This window comes from Vombatus ursinus, unplaced genomic scaffold (assembly GCF_900497805.2).
Source record: "Vombatus ursinus unplaced genomic scaffold, bare-nosed wombat genome assembly UNPS02000580.1, whole genome shotgun sequence".
Classification (NCBI taxonomy): Eukaryota; Metazoa; Chordata; class Mammalia; order Diprotodontia; family Vombatidae; genus Vombatus; species Vombatus ursinus.
This window is the reverse complement of record NW_020940358.1, coordinates 12,881,372-12,907,226: the sequence shown is the minus strand read 5'-3', so window position 1 is coordinate 12,907,226 and position 25,855 is coordinate 12,881,372. Positions and strand designations below refer to the sequence as shown.

The following is a 25,855-nucleotide window of genomic DNA, read 5'->3' as shown; positions in this document are numbered from 1 at the left end:
TCTGGTACTATTCCTGCGATAACACAGTAAGGTACTATCAACAAATAGCCACCTGAAATTTGCTACCCAATTATCCTTGGGCCATGAAATTATAGGGTTGCATAGTTTATGTACAGAGATAATATAAAAATAATCACAATGATATTATGTGTTTGTATAGCTTATTTATTGTGATATGATTTAACAGGTACAGTCTCATGTTTGCTTACACGAGGCCTATTCTTTTGACCAAGCGGTAAAGGGACCCGAGAGGAGAGAAAGTTCATGAGAAGTAATCTCCAAGAATCCCTGAGTTCCTTCAAAACTGAGCTCAAAGGGCCATCTTTTAAAGAAGACCTTTCCTGTTTCCTCCTCCAACTATTAGTGCCTTCCACTTGTATTTACTTTGTATGTATCTTGCATATATATACACATACACATATCTACACATATATACAGAATATATGTACATATTATAACCCCCACATATATGTTTCTGTCATTGGAATGTCAGTTCTTTTGAAGGCAAGGACTGTTTTTGCTTTTGTTTTCTCGTCCTCAGCACTTACACAGTCCTTTTCCTAATAGATGCTTTTTGATTGGTTTATTAATTGAGAGGAAATTAATTTCAATTACAGCAAGAGGTTCCTGTTGATCATCTTGAAGAATTTTATCTTGCCTTAGTGACATATCCCTTATCTCTGTGTTAGTCTTATCTCAAAAGGGTAATGATCTTCTAAGACTTTCTTTAAGTCTCAGTGCTATCACAGTGCTAGAGCCATGACATGCCCCCGCCCATGAATACTTGTTAATGTATCATAATCTAGATCTGGAATTGAGCTCACAGGTGCTCTAGTCTGACCTCCTCATTTTATAGATGAAGAAACTGAGTCCTAGGGAGATTCTTTACCCCCCAAGGTCATAAAGGGTACCTTTTGGACATGAAACCCTAGAATCAACAGCTGGAGGGGGTTCTCAAGGTTCCAGCACTGTAGTTTCAAGAAATATTGGTCAATTTGCAACCTGCAGGGATCCTTATGAGCAATTTAGTGGTCCCCTTTTCTGTTTGAGTTTGTTACCACTGGTTTAGAGAGCCACCTGATCTGAAGCCAGAGGGCCTTCGGAAGCTTCTTCTAATTCCATGGTTCCATGATTCCAAAAGTAACCTATGCTCCTGATTGGTGGGTCTAAAAGTGAGGGCCAGAGTTTTTGTCACCTATTCTTGGGAGCAGTCTGATCATGTTGGCTCTAGCACCAGTGATTCTATCTGGGACCTCTACCTTGGAAGGTATGGGGGGGGGTGTCATGCTTCTGGGCTAAAAGTGGGAGAATAAAATGTAATCAGCAGGATGTGGCTAGAGGCACAGCATTCTTTAAAAAGGAGACAGGGAAGGCTGTTTTTCTGTTAATCACTATTTGACTCATCATCTCCTTCAAAGAGCATTTCTTGAGCATCTGTAGGAGGCAGGGTGCAGAGTCTGTTGTATATATCTATCATCTAGTCCTTGACTCTGAGAGCCTACTAATCTGACACACCCCTGGGCCCTTTGTGACTCTGGGTTCCAGAAAGGAGTTTTAGGAGGCTTTGCCACTCCTCCTCTTTCTTTTAGTTTTGTAAGCCTGAATTTGAGGTGGGTGACTAAATCATCCCAGACAGATTCACTATTCTCTTCTTGAAGCTCTCCTGGGATGAAACCTCTAGAAACTCCCACTGTCCATTCCCTTGACCTGTCTTCCTGGATTTCATGTCCACTTGTCCAGGCTGGGCTGGACTTGGTCAGGAATGGTGCTGAAACACCTAATGGTGTCTAATGATGCTGAAACAAGATGCGGCATTGTCTGGGAGTTATTATTACCCATCTGTGGAGAGGGAATCTGTGAGCCAGAAGGGTGATTCATCCCTGGCGCAGATGGAGGTGGTATTCTGGTTTCACTCGCTTTTTTTTTAAACTGCATGAGATAGCTTCATTTTCAAATTCATTTTATGGATACCTCGATTTGCCAAGATAATATAATTTTTGCCTTTAAAACTTGCATTTTTTGGATGTAAGATGTTGGCATCTATGGGATTTGTCTTTCCCCTGACCCAAACCTACACAAAAAGATGATTTTTTGCAAATCATTGTTCTTTTTCAGCAGAGCTTCCCTGACTAGGCCCACATGCTTAGCTCATCAGTTATATATTACATGCTTTGCAAGACTTGTGATCTGCATTGTGTTTATAAAAATGAGAGAGGGTAATATTTATGTTTTTAACAACTACCCAAACTTTTCCTCTCTCTCTTTTGAAAAGCATCACTTGTGGCTAGTCTTTTCACTACTTTTCCTCAATTTGGACTGAAGTGTTAGAAAAAGGGCAATAAACTTTGGACCTTGGATTTTCATGAGTGGAAAGTAGCTGCTTTCATGGAAAAATAATTCTTTAAAGGGAACTTGATTGATTAAGCACAGGATAGGCGGTGAAGGGTAAGGTTAGCACAGGGCTAGGGCTAGCTTAGTGCATAAGTGATGTGCCCAATAGAGGGTAAACACTAGGACTAGGTCAACACAAGGGAAAGCACGAGGCTCATTATAGGGTAGGGACTAGCTTGAAATTTGACACACACATGGTAGATACAGAGAAAGGAAGTTTTAGACCAGGGTTACAAGCCTTGGACCTCTGATTCTCATGAATGGAGAGTAGTTGACAGAACAGTTCTTTTTGTTTGTATAAGCACAGAGGGAGGACTGCCCAGTTCAAGAGATGAGCCTACAGCAAGTATTATAATTTAAAGATTTTTCCTCACCCACCTCCAGCCTTATATGGTAATTGTATTTTTTTTAAAGTAGCATTAGAGGGTAACTCTAGCCTTCTTCCCTTTACTCTTTCCTTCCTAAGTCTGAGGTTCTTTGTGAAAACTTGGATGGTAGTCCCCTATCCATAGGGGATTATAATTACACTCAAGGCATTTCTTCTTCCTTACTCCAAATACTCCAGATTTTGCAGGATGGCCTTTGGGCACTGGGCTGGATAATTTTCACCATTATATTGATGTTTCACTGAACGAGATTATCTCCCTTGCAATATGTTGAACACCTACATTTCCAAGCAGCTGCTTCTGTTTATGGGTTGTTAGATGAATAATCACAATTGTAGAAAAGGGCTCAAAAAGCTACTTCATTTTTCTGTTTTTACCTCTTCCTGTTTTCTAAAGGTTGTCACCGTAACTCTAACTATTGTATTGAAACTATTTACTTCCTATTTCTGAACTGGCCTAAGTTTCTCTCAGCTTGGCTTTCTCTCTCTTCCTCAGTATGGCCAGAAATGGTACTTCTCTTGGTGAAATACTGAGTTCAAAAGATGGGCAAAAAGCTTTTATTTGCTACAGTGGATGTAGAAATTCTTCCCTTACCCTGCAATATGGGAAGAGTAAGAGTAAGAACCATTAGAAGTCTCTGTGTAACAACAGGCAGCTAACATCACACCATTTAAGGAAGATCCTCAAAGCTTTTTATCTCCTTTTATCTGGCAAGAGAAACTGATTTTTCTATGCCTATGGATTGCATCTTTGATTCAAATCAGGTTATTGACTTTTTTGATCAAACAGCCATAGCTGAAGATTGCTCTACTCATCAGAAAGGTATGTAAGAAACTCTAAGATAAGTATTTGGGGGTGTATTATTTTTAAAACCTGGTTTAATGAGTGATGAGATTTGTCTTCAGTTTGTATCTGCTAAGCAGTTAATAAAATACTAAGAAGCTGTAGATTTGACTCAGAATGGCAATTCTTCAGTGGTTAACACATAATTGTTACTGTTGTTGATATTCATACTAATTATTATTTTTGTTGTTGTAGTTGTTGAGTCATTTCAATTGTGCCCAACTCTGTGTGACTCCATTTGGAGTTTTCTGGGCAAAGATGCTGGAGTGGTTTGTCATTCCCTTCTCCAGCTCATTTTACAGATAAGGAAAGTGAGGCAAACAGGATTAAGTGACTTGCACACAGTCACACAGCTAGTAAGTGCCTGAGGTTGGATTTGAGCTCAGGTCCCCCTGGACTCCAGGGCTGGCATTCTATCCACTGTGCCTCCTAACTTTCCCTTTTAATTCTTACTGCTTTAAGTGAAATGTTTTGGTGTGATTTGCCCATCAGAAATGATGCACAAAGATCTATTTCTGAAAAAAAAATATAATTCATGCACTCATCCCAAGGTGTATGTGTGTGTGTGTGTGTGTGTATACCTAAGGATTAATTGGTGTGGGGAACTCCACTAATTCTGCCTGGCAGCTGTTCTGCAAGTTTATAGTCTTATCGAGCTGCCTGGATGGAAGGTTCAGTAACTTGCTCGTGGTCACAAGAGCCAGAGGTAACATTTGAACTAGGGTCTTCTTGTCTCCAAAGACAGCCCACTAGCAATTCTACTGTGTTACCTCTGAAGGAAGAATGTAGCTCTATAAATCTGTTTTTTTGACTGACCTCATTATGTGCTTTGGGTTAGTAAAATCAATTACACTAGCCCAATTTCCATCACAGGAACCCTAAAATAAAATTTTTGAAAAGGTATTTTGTTAAAGGGCCAATGATATCATCTGTATCACACAACCACCCTATGATTGTCACCCAAAGGTGAATGGGACATATATTTACACATATATTTTGCTTCCTTAGTATTTAGGATCCATTAGGATCTTGAGTTGATCTAAGACAATTGCAAGAGGCCCATGCTCAAAGAGGTGATACGGGTTTCCTTTTTGTAAGAAATCTTTATTCAAGAATGAAATGAGAGATTTTTATCTGCCAAACTAAAATGCAAGACAGGATGCTACTTAGAAAAGTGATAACATCAGCTTAGTGAGGGAAACCAAATAAATGTCACAGCCAATTAGAAGAAATATTCATTTTTAACAATAACTTTATTGCCTCAGCTAAAAGTCAACATTAATATTAAAATTATTAAAGACTAATTAAAACAAATGCTTGAATTATAATGGGATCATGTGGTTTTTAGGAAGCATCCTAGCATTCAGATGAAGGACTGGTTGTCAGTACTGGTATTAGATCAGGAGAAGAAGCTTTAGAATATAAGACATGGTCCTTGGAGATTACAGGCACCAAGAAAGCAGCATATAGACACTGATAAATTTCTGGGGTAAAGATGAAGGCAAAATGACAGAAGGAAGGGGAGTTTGGCCCAATGTCAGTATCATTATAGGTGGACATAGATAGAGCTAAACACATGGAGTAATGCTCCAAATCTTATTCACAAGGAAAACCAAATTAAAGAGAGAAAAAAATGCTAGGCTCACATGAGCTTTGTGAATTATATTGAAAGGCCAACATTCAGGCACTATGAAGTAATATACTTTGAGGTAACCTTTCCTTCTCAGAACCGCACCAAGGTGATAAAATTGCAGAGTATGTCCTATATATATTATGATAATTGAATAGAATTACAGATTTTAGAGCTAGAAGGAATCTTAAGAGATCATTTGTTTAACCCTCTACCTTTATGCTAGTAAGATCATAATAGGTATTGTCAGACCCATTTTGCAGACCATGTAATTCAGACCTAGAGAGTTTAAAATGAATCAATCCAATCAAAGTGTTTTTTAAACACCTGCTACAGGCCTCAGATATAAAGATAAAAACTGAAACAGTTCCTGTTCTCAAGAAACTTAACATTCTATCATGAGAGACAACATGTACAAATATAAATTCATCCAACATAAATACAAGGTTATTTGTGGGGTAGAGGGAAACACTAGCAGCTGAGGGGAATCTGCAAAGACTTGATGTAGGAGGTGGCACTTAAGCTGACCTTAGAAGGAAATGTGGTATCATAGAAAAATCACTGAAGCAGGCTATTTTTCCACTTTCTTTCTCTTATTTTTTTTTTATTTGAGTCTTCTTGTACAAAATGACTAATATGAAATTGTTTTATATAATTGTACATGTATAACCTATAGCTGATTGCTGATCTTCTCTGGGAGGAGTTAGGGGAGGGAAGGAGAGAGGGATAGAATTTGGAACTCGGAACTTAAAAAAAAAAAAAAGAAAGAGCACTGACTGCAGTCAGAGAACCTGAGTTCAAATTCTACCTCTGATGTTTTTTACCTGGGCAACAAGTCACTTACCCTCTCTGACAGCCTTAGTGTTCTCATTTGTTGCATAAGGGATTTAGACTAGATGGACTCTAAGGGCCCTTCCAGCTTTAAATCTATGACTGTATGATTCTTTTTAAAAATTAATTTTATTTATTTCATTAAATATTTCCCAGTTATATGTAAAAATTTAACAATCACTTAAAAAATACTTGCAAAGTATTATAAAATGAAGCACCATAAAATGAAGTATGCCTGTAAATGGCTTCTATGAGTTGCTCTGGGCAAAAAATGCATCCCGTAGTGCCAGTCTTCTGGTAATGAACCTTTCAAAATGCATCCCTTGGTGCCAATCTTATGGTGATGAACCTTTCTATTCTTAGCTAGGGTGTGCCTCAGACATGTGGTGCAGCCCTGGGCCCATATTCAAAAACTTTATAGGTTGGTAGGACATGCCAGAGCAGGCCCTGCTGGCCAAGAATCTAGGGTCAGTCATCTTCTTAGTATAATTTGTCATTGAAATAGAACTTAGTAGAAGGTCATTAAAATACTTAGATTTGTGGGATCTTATTTTTTCTTAAGGTAATACATAAATTTCTCCATTCATCATTAAAGAATTTAGGTTATATACCAGGTTTTGGATGACCACCACACTAAAACATTTTGGCAGTGACAATAATAGTTATCATCAACAATAGCAGTGTTAATAACAATAATGGTGATAGTATTGATCAATAGTAGTAGAGAAGGGACTAAAATTGATATCTCTTACCTCCTATTTATCATCAAGTGAAAGTTATTTATCCTGAAATAGGTATACATAGTATCTTTTGGATTACAAGTTTCTTAAGAGCAGGGATTGTATCTTATTTATCTTACAAAGACAGGCGGTAGAGTCAAAAATTCACTGTGTCCCAAAACAGGCTCTAGTTTTACTTACACCAGGTTCAATCTTGAGGGGACGTCTGGGAATTTCAGAATTTGGTTCTTTTCTAGGTTTCTACGTGAAAGTAAAAGACCCCAGAGAAAGAACCTGAATCCAAGTCTTCTTGGCTTTGAAACTAGTTTTCTGTTTATTATATATAGGCAGCTAGGTAGTACAATGGATAGAGCTGGACCTGACATCAGGAAGACTTTAATTCAAATTCATCCTCATAATTTATTAGTTGTAGGTTTCTAAGTACGTTGCTTAATTTTTGTTTGCCTCAGTTCCTTCGTTTGTAAAATGGAGATAATAAAAACAACTATCTCCCAGAGTTGTTATAAAGATAAAATGAGATATTTATAAAGCACTTCACAACTTAAAGTGCTATATAAATGCTAGTTATTATCATTACACCCGTATGAATATAGGAAAGCCTTTATGTCATCCTCCACAAAAGACATCTAAGCCGCTAAACTGCCAGTGGTACTGTCCCTCCCTCTGCAGGGAGCCTCACTTTCCCTAGGGACCCATGTAGCTCTCAAGATTTATAGCAAGGCATAGCAACTCCTGTGTTTGAGATTTCCCTAGAAGGGAAACAGGTTTGCTAGAGAGTCAACAGCATTTCCTCTTAAACTTCACAGTTCACATACCTCAAAGTGATAGAAGGCATGGTCTAGACTTGTTACTCCACATTATGGCTATGTGACAATTAAAAAGGTTCAAGAGACATAGTTTCTGGGTAATTTAATCATTTTATTAATAAGGCCAGCATGTTATTAATAAAAGGATGGTCATCTGACCAGCTCTCTTAGACCAAAGACAATCATGGTGGTGGGCTCAGAGCTTATATGTTCTTTTGGAAAAGGAGTGGCAGTGAACTCTGATTGGTTAACACAGTAGGAGGTAGACTATATTAAAATGAGGGGCTGAGAGTGACATCATGTCACTCTTGGACCCAGAAACTCTCTAAACTGAGACTACCCTCAGCCTTGGGCCATCTATTCAAAGAATGTGTGCCCCACTCAACATGAGTAGAACACATTAGCTACCCTACAGTGTTGAGTTAGTCCAATCTCATTATCAGCAATGTCCTTCAGAGAGACTGAACTTTTTTAAAATCAGGACTTTAGAAGGGGAGAACTCTGAATCTCCCCAAATTATTGGTTATTAAAAATAATCTCTCTCAGCTATGTCCTTTGCTGTTCCCCCAATTTCAGGGTCACCTGATTGCTCCTATTCTCATGTAAGATTTTGCTTTAGGAACCTGAGTAGATTCTTCTCTTCAAGAAGCGAGGTTCAGGAACTCCTCTGTTGAGGAGTTGGTTCCTCTATGATAACACTTGTTTTACTACTTCGCCACTGCCCCTCCATAGCTGCCATCTCAGGGACCATAAAGGTTCCACAGCTGTTTTTCCATGGCTGCCACTTCTGGGGCCCAGCAGCTTCCTGGGGAGGGCTGCATAGATAAACTACCCTCCTTTCTCTCCAGATACTCTAGTCTACACTCTATGTGTAGCCCCTCTCTCATCTCTTCTCTTTGTCTCAGTTCTCTTGTCAGTCAGTTCATATTTTCTGGTCTCTCTGTCAGATTTCACTGTTTCCTTTAAAAGCCAAACCCAAGGGTAAGCTCAGATATTCAGTAGCCATGACTAAACCCGGCATTCCTACTGTGTTATGAATAGGCCAACAAGTACCCAGGACAGGTATATTTTCACACACTATCCAGATGTGCCAATCATTCAGAGTCAGACCACCTCATTCAAGGTCTATGAAAGGCCTCATTCTTTTACTTTGTTAATTTGGATGACTCTTCCTGGTCGCACCCACTATACTTGGATGGGTTTGAGTCAAGGTTTCAATATTTACTAACCAGAAGATTTGAGTAAATCACCTGACCTTTCTATGCCATTGCTTCCACACAAGAAAGAGAGGAATAATAATACTTATGGTATCTAACACATAGGGTTGTTGTGAAAAAATACTGCACAGGACCACACATAACCAACTTTATAGATACTTGTTAAGTAAAGAAATTATTGAATTTTATGTTTGTATATTCAGTGTTTGTGTGTGTGTGTGTGTGTGTGTGTGTGTGTGTGTATGTTTGCATGTGCTATTTGATATGTAGGGAGGCAACTTTTGGAAGCTTTGTGTCACATATAGAATGTAGCATTTAGAATTCTTATTCCAACCTCTCCTTCCAACTCAGCATTGTGCATATGTGCTCATTGTTTTTACTTTGTTAATTATTGTAATTATATAAAACAGTGAACTACTGCACATGCAATATTCAAAATTACATTATTTCTACCATAAACAAACAAGCCAATATGTAGTCTACCGATGTAATCTACTATTTTATTTTATATATTTATTAGCCTCAAGGAAGCATGAAGTTACTTGATCTCCATGGGTTACATAATGATTAGGTTGGTCTTATGGTATGGTGCAGATCTCCTTCAAATAGTTCATGTTATGTAGGAAAGGTGGTGGTAAGAATGTGAAATGGTCTAAAAGCCAACATAATTTGTACTATTTTTAGTTATAGTAATAACAGTGTAACCAAGGCCATTTTTTTCTGTTAGAATGATAGTAATAATATTAATGATATAGGAGTATGACAGAATAGATGTGTTTTAGACCTGAAGTTAAAAGACCTAGGTTTAAATCCTATCTCCAGCAACTAGTTGTGTGACCATGGATGTGTCATTTCTGCCTCTTACTGCCTGTATAATGATGCTGAAATCTCACTGCCCGGAGAGGTTAATCAGTATTGGACACCAGTTCCTTAATAGTGTGCTTGCATGGGTTCTGGATGATGGATGATACTCTTGTACTTTCCCCATCACCAATGAAGTGAAGCAAGGCTGTGTGCTTGCTCCCGTGCTAAATTTTTAATGTTTTCTTCTGTGATTTTGTCAGATGCTGTCAAGGAGGACAAAAAATGGCCTCAAGATCAGCTACCTGCCCTGATGGTATATTATTTAACTTGAAAAGGCTACAAGCCAAGAGTAAAGTTGAAGGAGAGTTTGGTGCATGACTTTTTGTTCCCATATGATTGTACACTCAATGCAGCCTCTGAGGCTGAAATGCAGCAGAGTATGGATTGCTCTGCTGCTTGTGCTAATTTTGGGCTGATAACACTAAGAAAACACTATCACCACCAGTCAGCACTGTACCAACCATATATGGAACCATTGGTCACAGCAAATGGAGAAATTTTGAATGCTGTGGATAAGTTCACTTACCTTGGGAGTATACTTTTCAGGGATGTACACATAGATGAAAAGGCATCTAGTTGGTCTGGTGAATAGAGCTCCAGGTCTGGAGTTAGGAAGACCTGAGTTCAAATGCGGCCTCAGACACTAGCTGTGTGACCCTGGGAAAGTCACTTAATCCTGTTTGCCTCAGTTTCCTCATCTCTAAAATGACCTGGAGATGGAAGTGGCAAACCACTCCAGTATCTTTGCCAAGAAAACGCCAAATGGGGTCATGAAGAGTCAAATACAACTGAAACAACTGAACAACAACACATAGATGATGAGGTTGACACACACATTGCCAGAACTAGCTCAAGTGTTTGGGAGGCTCTGAAAGAAAGCATGGAAGAGAAGTATTAGGCTACCTACCAAACCGAAGGTCTGCAGAGCCTTTATGACCTTATGACCTTATTGTTGTATGTCTGTGAAAGCTGGACAGTCTACCAGTGCCATGCCAGAAAATTGAAAGCTTCCAGTTTGAATTGTGAGGAGATGGGATTAGAGATTTGATTAGAGCTTGAGGACTGCCTTCTCCTACTGAACTACTCTCTCCAAAGTCAAGCAAGGTTAAAACATGGGGTCACTTCAGAATGACTTTTCATTAATGACTGATTTTACACATCTTTTCCCCCCACCCCCTCTCCCAGAGTGGTTCCTCTCTAGGGATTGTATTGGAATGCTACATTTGGGAATCATCTCAGTTATAAACTAGCTCGAGAGATGACTTAGGATACAACTAAGTTTCCAGTCCAAACTAGTTCTTGTGCAACATCACTCCAATTCCAAAAAGTGAGTGATTAATTGATTGAAAATAAAATCTGTGATTGAGATTGAATGAGACTTGTTTTCACTTCATTAAGGTATGGATGGGTGGGCATTTTTTCACTCATTTTAAGTAGGATGGGGTGGCTTGATTGATTTACTCAATCACCCCAACCTACTAACAGATGAAAGATACTGAAGCCCAAGAATGTCAAGTAATTTGTAAGGGAATATTCATGTAATATTGATAGACAGCCTATACTCTATCTTTATGTGAAGGGCTTTAAGGTTGCCATCTAGGGAAAATCAGCAGCCGCATACAACTGTTTTGAAACACTAGAGCAATGGGAAATTTTGAGGAATGAAAGGGGCACTAATATAATTTGAATCACTGTTAAAGTGTTAGTTTATTCCTTAAATAGGATAACTAAGGGGATAAATATTTCCCCTGTGCTTTCATTTGGAAATTGCATGGATATAACCTTAGTAGTTCATTTATTTGGGATGGGTATGTGTTGTTAGAGTTAGACCCACAAAGGCTATCTGAACTTAGAGGATTTTAGAGCCAAAATGGGCCATAGATGCATCTGACCCACATTTATTTTAAGGATGAGGAAGTTGAGTCTTTGAGATTTAGCCAAAGTCATAGTATAGTGGCAGAATAGTAAAGTGGCAGAGTCAGGATTTGAATCCAGATTCTTCTGATTACAAATTCAATAACCTCCTTCTTTCCTCCCTATCCCTCCCCTTAAACATATACTATCTCTCTCTAGTGGCAGTATTCCCTTTCAGTACTGCTGAGTGCCTTGTTATTTTGTGCCGTTTCTTTGTGGGTAAGTCAGAACTAAATGTATTCATAGGTTATTTGAGCTGGAAGGGATTTAAAGTTATCTAGTCCTACTTCCTCATTTTACTGATGGGAAAACCAGGGCTGAGAGACAGGAATTGACTTGCCCAACCAAGCTCCTGCAGCTTGCTAGTGGCAGAGATGGTATTAGTTCACAGGTTTCTGGGCTTCCAACTCAGTTCTGTAGTTATCTTGTATCAGCAATGGACAGATGGGATAGAACAGTTCATTCTAATGATTCTAAGAGTGGTAGTCCCAGTCCATTTCCGCTGCTGTGGGTACATAGAGGTTTCCAAAGAAGAGGCAGACTAGCTAGTAATGCTAAAAAGCTGTTGTTCGGTAGTTTTTCAGTTTTGTTCAACATTTCATAACTCCATTTGGATTTTTTTTGGCAAAGACACTAGAGTAGTTTGCCATTTCCTTCTCCAGTCTGTTTTACAGATGAGAAACTGAAGCAGACAGGGTTAAGTGACTTTCCCAGGGTCACAAAGCTACTAAGTGTCAGAGCTCAAATTTGAATGCAGAAAGGTGAGTTTTCTGACTCCAAGCTTGGCATTCTCTCTCCACTTTGCCTCCTAGCTGCCCCAGCTAAAAGTAGTAGGCTATTATTCCACATGTTCCAGTTCACACAAGGGAAACATAAAGACTAATGTCACATTAAGGAGAATGAGAAAGAAGAAGAAAAGACAAAGATACATCTGGATTACAGTCATTAAAGAGACAAAGATACAGCCCACTCTCCAGAATGGTAAGATGCATTCATGACTCATTGGAGAGACCCCTGTCATGGGTCAGCTGACTTTAATGCCCATGGCAGGAGGAAGACGAGACTGGTTGATTCATGTTATGCCAGGTAGATCATTGCCTACTTTAAGGCAGATCAGAAATGCAGATGAGTACCATGTATTTTATACTGAGGGATGATGTCGTTAGAAGGTATGTCTGTTGTTTTCTCACCTCTAATGTTATAGACAGGAAACCAAGATGCATTAACTACGAACCTAAGTGTAGCACATAAACAGCTCTGGGCTCACTCTCCCAAACAGTGAAGCATCTGAACATTCTCTCAATTGGATGCATGGCTTCTCTATAAGTGTGAGAACTTTTTTAGAAGCAGGCTTCCCAAGATTTCATGTTGATATGCAGCAGGCAAGAACACTGCACATGCTCTAAGGATTGGACATCCATTCATTGTCCAATCTCAATCACATGAAAGTTTCCAATGTGGAAGAATTCAGATAAAAAGAGGTTCCAGCAAATAGGCACAGCAGGAGTAATAGCCAGAAGGAAGAGGGGGCGGATGTAGATCAGACACAGCCTGTCTCATGTGGCCTTATGGATTTCAAAGAGGTCCCCCTGCACAGGGGTTTTTTGGACTATCATATTGGTTCATGTTGGTTTGCACTTATATAATTATAACCTGGCAAAGCCAAATAGCAGTTTTACACTCTCTTTCTCTCTCTCTCTTCTTTGTGTACAAGAAGTCAGGGTTCTTTAAATGTCTTTATTGTTACTTCCCTCTAGTAGTTCTGCTTAACCCCTTCCTTTTCCCTCAGAAGGTACTTACCCATTTCATACATTTTTTGTCAGTCCAGTTTAAGGTATCATTCAACTGCTTTTTACTCCAGCTTCCTAAATTCATCTTATCTTAAAGGAGAGAAAGTGAAAGACTGGAAAAGAGTAGTCTGTAGTGATAGTAGGTTGCTTTCCCTATCCCTCCACTAGAGTCTTCTGCTGATGCTTCATCATGGTGTGAAAGTGACCCTTAGTTTCAAAGTCAATGCTAGCTGAGCAAGCAGCTGTACCTACTAATTTTAGGACCTGGGGAAAATTCAATTCATGTGTGTGTGTGTGTGTGTGTGTGTGTGTGTGTGTGTGTGTGTTTGGGGGCAGCATTTAACATACAATAGATATGCCCATTGTTCTGTGTGGATGAAGTAATTTGGAGATATATTCTGATTGGAGGAGCTGGAGAAACGGGGAGGTCAGGTAGTTCAAAGGAGGCAGGTGTTGGGATTGAAAAGAAGACTGGAAGCCAGATACTGATGTAAGGTGGGGGGAGTCCATCCCCACCTCAATTAATGAAATAATAGAAGGCTCAGCCACCTAAATTGAATTCATCAACCAATTAATCACGTGTAACCTTGGTTTGAATAAGTCCCTAATCAGTTTGAGAGGGTTTTAGTTCTTTGAATGAATTTTGGTTGAAGGTGGATGATGCCATACAGGAAACATCTTGTAATTTGCTGAAAGATTTAGGTGTGCTTCTAGGCCTCTTATAAAAATAGCCATCAGGCAGAGGGAATTGTGGAAAGATGGCAGAATAAGGCAGGAAATTACCTGGCTCTCCCAAATCCCACCCCACCCAATAACTCAAAATAATTCCCTAAAGTGAATTTTAGAGTGGCAGAAATAATTAAAAGTCAGGGTGAAGCAGTTGTCCAGCCTAAGACAACTTTGGAGGACATTAGGAAAGATGTGACCTATAGGGTAGTGGTATGACAGAGAGTAAAGTACAGATACCAGCAGGTCAGTAGACAGCAAGCCCTAGGGGCAGCTGTGTTGGCAGAAAGTCTTCAGGAACTTTTACCCCACAGAGGATATAGGGGTTAGACAGCTGATCAGAAGATTGCAAGGGCTGTCTGCTGGCACTGAACATGGGGTCCAGGCATATTGACCAGATAGGGTTCTAGGCTGAGGCTACTGGTGAGGAGGATTGAACAAATGAATGCAAATGTATGCCATCATCACAGAGGAGGAGCAAGTCCTCCTGGTTGTGGTCACTTACAGGACAATGGAGTCCTTAGTTTTGGTTCTAGGACATAGGGGTGAACTAACATTTGTGGCTGTGGGAGCCTATGATGTGTCGGCAGTTGCACTGGGGGCCCTGGTTGGGGACGCAGAGGCAGAGGAGTAGGTGAAGTCATTCATAAAGCAAGGCATGAGGCAGAAGAGCAGTAACCACACCTGGCATTGGATCATAGCGCATTGGAAGAAGCAGAAAGTCAAAGACCCCCAGATAAAGCTCTGAAAATAATAGCTGAAAAAAACTGAAGCCTGAGACATTATCCCCCACACCCTGGGAGCGGAGCCTGACCCTAACAGCCAAGGTATAGGCAGTTTTTAAAAATTGGTAAACAACAGAAAAAGAACCTGACCAAATCACTAGTATCAAAAATGAAGAGGGTGAATATATCACTAATGAAGATGAAATCAAAGCAATTAGTAGAAGTTATTTTGCCCAGTTATATGCCAATAAATTTAACAATTTAAGTGAAATAATATTTATAAAAATATAAACTGTACAGATTAACAGAAGAGGAAACAGAATATCTAAATAAATCAATTTTAGAAAAATAAATTGGACAGGCCCTCAATGAACTTCCTAAGAAAAAAGCATCAGGACCAGATGGATTTACAAGCAAATTACACCATTTAAAATTCAACTAATTCCAATACTAAATAAATTATTTGGAATAATTGGCAAAAAAGGAGTACTACCAAACTCCTTTTATGAAACAAATGTGGTACTGATAGCTAAACCATGAAGAGCAAAAACAGAAAGAAAATTATAGAACAATTTTGCTAATGAATATTAATGCAAAAATCTTAAGTAAAATTTTAGCTGGGAAACTGCAACACAATATATCACAAAGATTATACATTGTGACCAAGTAGGATTTATTCCAGGAATGCAGGGCTCTTCAATATAAGAAAACTATTAACATAATTGATTATATTAATAACAAAAGCAAGAAAGATCATATGATTATAAGAATAGATGCAGAAAAAGCTTTTGACAAGATGTATTTCTCATTCCTACTAAAAACACTTGAAAACATAGGTATAATTTGATTTTTCCTTAAAATCATAAGAAGCATTTACCTAAAATCATCATCAAGCATTATCTGTAATCCGGATAAATTAGAAACGTTTCCAATAAGATCAGGAGTGAAACAAGGATGCTTATTATCACTAATATCATTCAATATTGTAAATTAGAAATGCTAGCAATAGCAATAGGAGAAGAAAAAGAAATTTAAGAAATCAGAATGGGCAAGGAGAAAATAGAACTATCTCTTTTTGCAGATGATATGATGGTATACCTGGAAAATCCTAGAGATTCAACTAAAAAATTAGTTGAAACAATAATTTAGCAAACTAGTAGGCTATAATCCACATAAATCGTTAGCATTTCTATGTATTACCAACAAAGCCTTACAAGAAGAGATATTTCATTTAAAATAAGCATAGACAATATAAAATAACTGGGAGTATACCTGCCAAGATGAATTCTGGGACTATGAATATAATTATAAAACCCTTTTTATACAAATAAAGTCAGATTTAAATAGTTGGAGAAATCTTAATTGTTCATAAATGGGCTGAGCCAATGTAATAATAATGATATACCTAAACTAATTTATTCATTTTAATTAAACTTTAAAAATTATTATAATAAATATATAAATATAGTTATTATAAATAATCATTTTAATTAAACTACCAAAATTATTTTATTAAACTAGAAAAAATCATAACAGAATTAAGAACAAAAGGTGAAGAATATCAAAGGAATCAACAGGAAAAAAATGAGAAGGAAGGAGGTCAAGCAGTACCAGATCTTAAACTGTATCATAAGGTGGTAATTATCAAAGACGTCTGGTACTGGCTAAGAAATAGAATGGTAGATCAGTAGAATAGAGTATGTATATAATACATAGTATTATATGATTATAGTAACCTTGTGTTGGTAAATGTAAAGATCTAAGCTTTTGGGATAAGAACTCACTATTTGTGAGTTTAAAAAAAAATTGCTGGTAAAACTAGAAAGTAGCCTGGCAGAAACTAGTATAGATTAGTATCTTATATAATTTTACCAAGATAAGGTCAAAATAGATAAATAACCCAGACATAAAGGAAGATATCATAAGTAAACTAGAAGTGCATAGAACTTATTGCTTATCAGATTTATATGCGAGAGAAGAATTTATGAATAAACTAGAGATAGAGAGCATTGTGGGATATAAAACAGATAATTTTGATTACATTAAGTTAAAAAGATTTTGTGCAAATAAAGCCAAAATAGCCAAGATTATAAGGAAAGCAGAAAATTGGGGGTGTGCATGGGGAAATTTTATAGATAGTTTCTCAGATGAAGGCTTCATACCACAAATATATAGAGAACTGAATCAAATTCATAAGAAATATGAGTCATTCCCCAATTGATAAATGGTTAAAGAATATGAACAGGCAGTTTTTAGAAGAAGAAATCAGTACTATATCTAGTCCTTGAAAAACGCTTTAAGTCATTGTTGATTAGAGAAATGTAAATTTAAAAAACTTAGAGATACCATCTTATACCTATCAGATTGGCTAAAATGATAGATGGGGAAAATGACAAATGTTTGGGGTGATGTGAAAAAATTGGGACACTAATGTGTTGTTGGTGGAATTGTGAATTGATCCAACCATTTTGGAGCGTAATCTGGAATTATTCCCAAAGAGTTATTAGACTGTATATACCTTAGGACCTAGCAGTACCACTCACCATTAGATCTGTTTCCCAAGGTGATCAGGGAAAAAGGAAAAAAAACTATATATGTTCTAAAATATTTATAGCAGCTCTTCCTTGTGGTGACAAGAAACTAAAAACTGAGGGGATGCTCATCAATTGGGGAATGACTAAGTTGTATAGGATTGTGATGGAATACTTCTATACTGTAAGAAATGAAGAGTAGGTTGATTTCAGAAAAAAACATGGAAAGACTTGCATGAAATAATGCAGAGTGAAATGAGTAGAATGAAGAGAATGTTGTATACAGTAACAGCAATATTATTTGAAGAGTAACTCTGAATGACTAAGCTATTCTGAGTAATATGAATATGCAAATCAACTACAAAGGACTTACGAAGGAAAATGCTATCCACCTTCAGAGAAGTACATATGGAAATATGTATTCTATGGTTCCACATATGTATTTATATCAAATGTTGGTGTTCTCTAATGCAGGTTTGGAAGAGAGGGAGGCAGACAACTTAGCACTTGAAATGCATCAAATAAATATAAATAAATTAATATTTTAAAAAATAAAGAAAAATTAATTTTTTAAAAAGTATCTATCAGTCCAGTGGTGAATTAAGTGAGGCTCTGAACCAGCTTAGTTTTAGAAGAGTTCCAATTCAGATGATTCCTGTTCCAGAATTGTAGCCAAGCCCTTGATAGGGAATCACTCTTGGGGAAGGGGGAGCAGAGAGTTTTTCTCTCTCCCTCTTTCCCTCTCCCCATTGACCATGTCAGAGGAGAGACTGGATCAGTATAACACACAATGAATCCAGGTGGGATCAGAGAGACTGGATCAATTAGGAACAAAAAATCTAGGTGGGATCAATAGTCACTAGAGGGATCAGGGAGCGTGACTTCTTATGGATAAGAGCAGAGTCTGGGACCCTCCAAGTCGAGCAGAAGGCTGTTCTTGAAGGGAACTCCATGAAGAAAAAAAAACAAAAGGCTTCCAGTAATCAAGAGTTTTGATGAGTTTTCTATCCCTGGGCCTCCCTAACTTTGTACTTTGAGTTTGTGCCCACTCTTTGCATAGGTCCTATGTGTACTTGTGGGATTGATGGTGTATGGACCCAAGCTAAGACCTTTTCCCCTTACTCTAAAAGAATTTGGGTCCCATTTGTTTGAGGGGGGAATGACAGGGTACAGACTCTGGAAATGCCACCTTGAACTCTCCTTGAATTTCCCTACTTGATCAAGTAAATCTCTAGTGTGAGGTTATAATCCTATCTACTGTCCTTTCATCATCTTATGCCCAATCTCTGAATTCTCTGTTGCCTTTAACCTAGCCCAGCTCTCCATTGTCTGTTACTTCAGGATGTCCCCCCCCCCCCCACTTCCCACCTATGATCCTATTTGGATTACCTCCCAGTCACTCCCATCAAGATCCTCCCTAGACCCCTTCCCCCAGTCACCCCAGCCTATTTGGCCACTCCTAGATCCTAGATCCCTCCCACAGTCTTTCCATATATAAGATCCATCTTGTATCCATTAAGGTGCTCAGATTCAATCTAGCCTGCTTGTCAATATGAGAGTCACAAATGTTCAGATTCCTTAAGAGTCTGGCCAATATGAAGGATCTTTAATAAACCTTGTCTTTGGCTGAAAGAAGGCTTGGGTTGAAGCCTTCCAGCACCCCTAAGCCCCTAAATCTCAACAGGATAATGTGTTCCAGACTTTTGGGGCATGGAAGATACCAGATATGGAGGGTTCCAGAAAAGGGACAGACAGGGTTAATGGCCACATAAACTATCCCCTATTTTCATTTTTATATTTAAGTGTAGAGATGTTCATTTCAGAGAAAAGATTTGTTTTATTCGTGGGGAAGGGACTTGACTGCTACAGGCTTGTCATGGGATTTAGAAATTAGACTTGCTCTGCTTGACCCCAAAAGGAAGAACTAGGAGTAAATGGTGGAAGCTGCAGAGAAACAGAGAGGAGTTCTTTTGTAACTGCTGATCTTGCTATTCCACCTTAGTAAAATATCTCTCCTAAAAAGCTCATCAAATATGACTGATAGTGAGTAGGAAGCACATTGTGAGGGGAAGGGGAGGCGGGGTGGAGGCTCCTGAGTGCTGGTACAAAAACTAAGCCTTCCTGTGTTAACCCTGGAATTCTCAGAGTGGTAGACAGCTGCCCCCGAGCACCCCCGCCTCTGAATGGTGGGGTCCAGTTGTGGGCATGGCCCCAGAGCTGGTATTACACTGAACTCATTGGGAAAGAGAGTGGAAGACTTGGAGGTGCCAAGGAGATGGCAACAATGATCTATATAGGATGGAGTGAACTCAGAAGGGCAAGAGGGATGGTGGCAGAGGGAGGGTCTGAAAGTGGTAATGGGAGCAGGGAAGATGCCAGTTCCTCTTCTAACAAGAGGTGTGAGAGAAGGAACAGCCAGTCTTGGACAGGGTGCATGCATGGTGTCTTCACAAGAAAGCTGAGTTTCAGTGAGTCCTAAGAAATGAAAGGTATATGAGAAAAAGGAATCTAGATTATAGGTATAGACCTAGGAGGGCCCTTGGAGATAATAACCTAATCCAAACCTTTCATTTTACAGATGAGAAATTGAGGCCTGGAAAGTGTGAAGTAACTTATACAAAGTTAGATAGTAAGTGGCAGAACCAAGATTTGAACTTGGGACCACCTTTCCTCAACACCACAGAGGATGGGTCAGAGGGGGAATAGAAAGGGAGAAGAGAAGGCAGTATGACTGGGGGGAGGACTAGCACTGAGGTTACTGGGGGTTGTGTAGCAAGCATAGTAGGTGTAGTTAGTGGAGAGCAGCCTTCACTGCAGATTCTCCCCATTATGCCTGTCCTGGCTCTGCTCCTGTTCTCTGCAGCTGTGTCTCATCCTTGAATTTCCCTCAGTATCTGCAGAGGGCCCCTTTGCCCTCAAACGTTCAGCTATCTTTGTGGCCTCCCCCTCCAACCCCCACTCCACCCCTGGCTGGCACTCTTCTCCCATTGGTGAGACCCTTGTGGAGCCTTCATTGTGTGAATGAACCCAGGCCCGCCAGCCTTTGTGGCCCTCCCTGCTCTGAGCCTCACTTTGCCCATTTCAGAACCATGCCCTAGCTCTGGCTACCTTCCTTGCCTTTCCCTTTGTAGCTCCCTTTTGTGGGTTGTCTTCCCCCATTAGAATGTAAGTTCCTTGAGGGCAGGGACTGCTTTTCTTTTTGTTTGTATTTATATTCCCAGCACTTAGCACTATGCCTAGCACAGAGTAAGTGCTTAATAAGTGTTTTCTTCCTTCCCTTTCTCTCTTTTCCTCTTTTTCTCTTCCCTTTCTTCCCTTGTGCCTCCCTCTTTTCCTCTCTTCTTCCCTTCCTCCCTTCCTTTCCTCCCTCCCCAGCTGATTCCACACTAATCTTGGAAATTACTTTGCATCTACCTTGTATTTACTGGTCTGTGTACATGTTCTCTCCTCCCCCCCACCCCTTACACTCTCCCACCTCAATATAAGGTCCTTGGGGACAGAGACTCTTGTTTTTGTCTTTGTATCCCTAGCGCCTAAGCACTTCAAAAATGTTTGTTCAATTCAATCCATATCCTTTCCAGGGTTTTTTCCCCCAAAGGGATTCCAAATGCAGCTCCTTTTCCTGATGATTTCTTCCAGTTCCCACGGCAGTACAGCTCCCTGCCCCGTGATCCCCAGACCTAGTGGCTCGCTGAGGATGCGGAGCTAGTTCACATTGCTCAGGTGGGAAAGTGCCCTAGGAAAAGGGAGTGGCATCTATTGGAACTTGGTAGCACGGAGTAGCTGGTCTGACAGCAGACACTGGGAAGGGGTCGGGGTGCTAGAGGCATGCCCGTAGGGATGAAAGCACCTGGCACAGTCCTGGTTGCCTTTGCTAGTTCCAGGACACCATGAGCTCTGGTGGGTCCTGTGAAGCTGGCAATGCTTTAAGTTTGGTCTTAGAGATGGAACATTTGTGTCTCACCAAAGAACCAGGTTAACCAAGGGCGGAAGGGTTCCTGGAAAGGGGCTTGGCTACCAGGTGAATTTTTCAGATTTAGCTCTTAAACAACTCCAGTCTATAAAATATACAAATATTCACATGGTGCTTTTGTACTTCATAAAGCACCTTAACATAGATTTTTTTCATTTGACCCCCACAATAATCTTTTTTCTTTTTTTAACCAAAGACAAGGTTTATTAGAACATCTGTCATATTGGACAGACTCTTAAGGAGTCTGAATATTAGTGAACTATTAGCTAGATTATAAGAATCTGAGCAGTGGGTAGATTTTAAGAATATGAGCATTTTAATGGAGACAAGATGGATCTTGTATGCAGAAAGACTGTGGGAGAAATCTAGAAGTGACCAAGTAGTCTGCAGGGACTGTGAGGTAATAGAATGCCAGGGACCTGGACCACATGGCTAAGGGAGAATGGAGCCTAGTTAGGATTAAGGGTGGGAAGTGGCCAGGGCTAGGCTAGGTTAAGGGTAACAGATTATTGGAAGATTGGGCATAGCCACAATGAAAGGCCAGTTGATGGGATTATAGCCTCAGGCAAACACCAGAGATTTGGCCATGTGGGAAAGTCCTGGGTTTTTCCTTTCTGGGGTCCAGATCCCAATCTCATCATTCCCCCCTCAAACATATAGGATCCAAATTCTTTTGGGGTAAGAGGTGAAGGTCTTGGCTTCTGAAACTGCTTCTTGCTGGCAAGGGGCATAGACCTGTCCCTGCCTTGAGGGCATCCCAAAGAGGAAATTGACTGGAACTGAGCACAGGCTGCATCCAGGGAATGATGGGGGGACATGGACTGGTACCCGCTGTTTGCTACCAATTGTAGGTGAATGGCCTGGGAAACACAAATATGATAGAAAAGACTGCAGGGCCCAGACATGACAGGATAAAACATCTTTAGCTCTGTTTGGATTCAGATAATTCAGTTTTCCAACCATGTATCAAATCCACCTCATAACCAGACTCAAGAATAGCCAGGTGGGTAACATTTCCTTTTCAAAGGAACATAATGGGGAAACTGAGCCAGGAGGATCCCATCTTAGACTGAGGCTAAAATTGTCCTCTCAGCTTTTCCTGATGCTGACTTGCCACCAGTATCACATTCTCTCTGAGTAGCTTATGGCATTTCTCTCAGATGGTGGATTATTGATTATCAATGGATTATTATGATCCATCAAACAACTCAAAATAAAATCCTATGAACTTTTACCTCAAACAGCAAGTTTCACTAATAAAACTTTTCCAAGATTTACATCTCAAATTTAAATTTGTCCTGGTGTAAAAAGCCAATTGTTAGAGATTATTTCTATATACTTGCAAATTCTCAGCAAGACAAAACCCAAACAAGCTTTTTTGGCAAGCTTACACATTAAAGCAATAACCAGCAATAGCCAAATTATTTTAGAGGTAACTAAATATGAAAAGTTGATTGACATAACTGACTCAAAAAGTTCACCAATTTGAAACTTGAAACAAACCTATTACCAATCAGGTGACTTCAGTTTTGTTAAATGCATTTCCAAATTACTTTACAGAGAGAATCGACACCTCATTAACAGTTAAAACTACAACTTTAAAAGAGCATGCTTATCCGAGTTCAGAGGCTTGCTTCTTTACCTTGAGCAGGATGTGCTGAACTTGGGTGACGCTTCCAGGCAAAAGTTGCACCAGGGCCCAAGGCCATTGCCAGTGGGGCCCATGCTGTAGAGGGCGAATTCAGAGGTGGGGGGGGAGGTGAAACTCTCTTTTCCTTTGGGAGGGATTAACAGATACCCTCTTGACTCAAGAGAAGGGAGTGGGAGAAGGGAGTGACCAGGGTTGTAAGGAGGTGTTTTAAAACTCCTTAATTATTGATTACAACACTTCCAGAATCTTGCCAAGATGTTTTTAGCTGTTCTAACTTTTCCTGTAACCTCCATGAAGGAGGATCCAGGGGTTTAGAGGGAAGGGAGTAAGTAAGCCTCAGGGTACCAAAAAGCACCTGCAGTTTCTCACTAGCGCCAAGAGAATTGACAGAATTGGGCATATGCTTCTGGATAGGGCGTCTGTCCTTGTCCTCTGTGTTGCGGAAGGAATACCCAGGTTCATTGCCTTGAACTGAACTAGTGGATTGAGAGCCTGAGAGTGTCAGGCTGAGTGTGAGACAGGCTCGTAACTGTCTACCCAAAAAGCACCTCCAAGCCTTCCTAGGTGCTTGGAGAACAACCCCAACTGCAGGGCAAGAAAGAAGGCGGGGGGTGGGGGGAGGCTTACATACCTTCCAATCTTGGCTGGAGAAGAACTTGGGGTTAGACAGCTTCCCTGTACGGGCAACCAAAATGTTAAGGTCTAGGGGTTTAGGGGTGCTGGGACCCCAAAATCGGAACACATGGGTCTTGCCCGAAAGAATTCGACCCAAGCCTTCTTTCAGCCAAACACAAGGTTTATTAAAATCTGCCATATTAGCCAGACTCTTAAGGCATCTGAGCTTCTGTGAGCTATTGGCTAGATTTTAAGAATCTGAGCCCCCCCGCCCCTCCCACATCTTGTGAGGCAATTGGTGCAGGTACTGTATCTCCATTTTACGAAAGAGGAAACTGTTGCATAGAGAAGTTAAGTGACTTGACCAAGGTGACAGAGTTAGTAAATGGCAGAGCTCTTGATCCAAGTCTGGCTTTCAGGTTCCATTGTATCCCACTGGTATTTCGATGCATCATGACTTCATTGATGGAAAGCTGACTTTGGAGTCAGGAAGTCCTGGGTTCAAGGCTGAGAGAACAGAAGCTCTTTAAGAGCATAGTTTTTTATTTTTGCCTTTGTATCCTCAGCACCCAGCACAGTGCTGAGTACACTGTAGGCATTTAATAAATGCTTGCTTGCATGCTTGACTGTGTTCCCATTGCTTCTCAGTGCCCCAGGATCCTTTGTAAGTCTATTAAATTACACATGAATTGCTGATCTGCATTAGTGGAGAAAGTTTCCACATTGAGAGTACCTTACAGGGATAAAATCACAAGTTGAATGAAAATAACAAGGCTTCAGATCTCTGGAATATAAAGAAGTAATATATGGAGCACTGGGCCTGGAGGGAGGAAAACTTGAGTTCAAATCCAGCTCCAGACATTTCCTAGCTCTTTGATACTGGGCAAGTCACTTAACCTCTGTCTGTCTGTTTCCTCATCTGTAACATGGGGATAATAATAACACCTACCTCCCAGAGTTGTTGTGAGGATCAAATGAGACAATAATTGTAAGGCACTTACACAGGGCCTGGCGCAGAGTAATCATTCTATAAATGTTAATTATTATTGTTGTTGTTGTTATTTTTTACCATTCTGGGCTCTGGCCTTGTGGGGTACTTGAACAAATGCTTCAGGAGGCATCTTCTGGTTGTGCCCTCTCTATTCAGAGGAAGTCTTGCATCCGGCCCTGCTGGTCGTGTCATATAGGTCTGGGTAGGTTCTTCAAATCGCTAGTCGGAGAATGGGGAAGGGCCTGGTGACCTCGGTGACTGTCAGGTGAAGGGAGGCAGTTTATGTCCCAAGGGAAACCAGGTGATTTGGGTATGAAAATGAGGACACTGTGCAGTTGCCTATTCTGTGTGATGCTTAGAGTTTTTGTTTATAATTCTTCTCTGGTGTTTAATGATTTTTTTTTAACAGAAGACTTATTTAATGGATTATAGAATTTAGAGGCAGGGAAGGTTTTAGAAATGATCTAGTCCAAATCCTTCATTTTACAGAGGAGGAAACAGGCCCAGAGAGGCTAATTAATAATAATTGGCATATGTAATATAGTACTTTAGAGTTTTCAGTGTGCTTTCATTTGGGCCACACTACAGCCTTGTGAGGTAGGTACAACAATTATTATCCCCACTTTACAAATGAGAAAACTGAGACTCAGAGAGATTTAGTGACTGCCCTTGGTCACTGGGTTCATAGTCTCAGATGAGATTTGAATCCAGGACTCCCTGAATCTCAAGTCTAGTACTTTTCTCTCTGCACTTTCCATCAATTACTGCTAGTTCTGCCTAGGCAGCAGCTTGGTGGTGCAGTGGATAGAGCGCTGGGCCTGGAGTCAGGAAGACCTGATTTCAAATCCAGACTCAGATACTTACCAGCAGTGTGCCATACTACCAATGGCCACCTAAACATTTCTCTATTTTTATTGTTTACATGTGAGTGTGGGCTTGGAAAAAAAGTTTGGGTTTTGGCTTGGGGAAGGGGCATGACTGCAGAATTCAAGTATCTGGTCAATTGTCATGGGATTTAGAGATTAGACTTGTTCTTTCTGGCCCCCAAAAGAAGAAAGGAAACAAGCATTTATTGAATGCCTGCTATGTGCCAGGCATTGTGCTGAGCACTTCACGATTATTATCTCATTTGATCTTTACAATAACCCTGCAAAGTGGGAGCTATTATTAATCCCATTTTAAAGTTGAGGAAACTGAGGTAAACAGAAGTTGAGTGACTTGCCTAGGGTCA

At 39.9% G+C, this 25,855-nt stretch overlaps 1 protein-coding gene across 3 annotated transcripts in view; it reads left to right on the top strand.

Annotated features, from left to right (window-relative positions):
• Positions 1–25,855, top strand: part of ZNF831 (zinc finger protein 831) — a 102,851-nt gene that overhangs the window by 20,494 nt on the left and 56,502 nt on the right. For 2 of the 3 annotated variants that reach the window (XM_027847708.1, XM_027847723.1), the window contains exon 1: positions 3,273–3,599. The exons of the other annotated variant lie outside the window; for it this stretch is intronic. The gene's annotated coding sequence lies outside the window, so the exon portion shown is untranslated. Of the gene's footprint in view, positions 1–3,272; positions 3,600–25,855 lie in introns of those variants that run through there. 3 annotated transcript variants of the gene reach the window in all.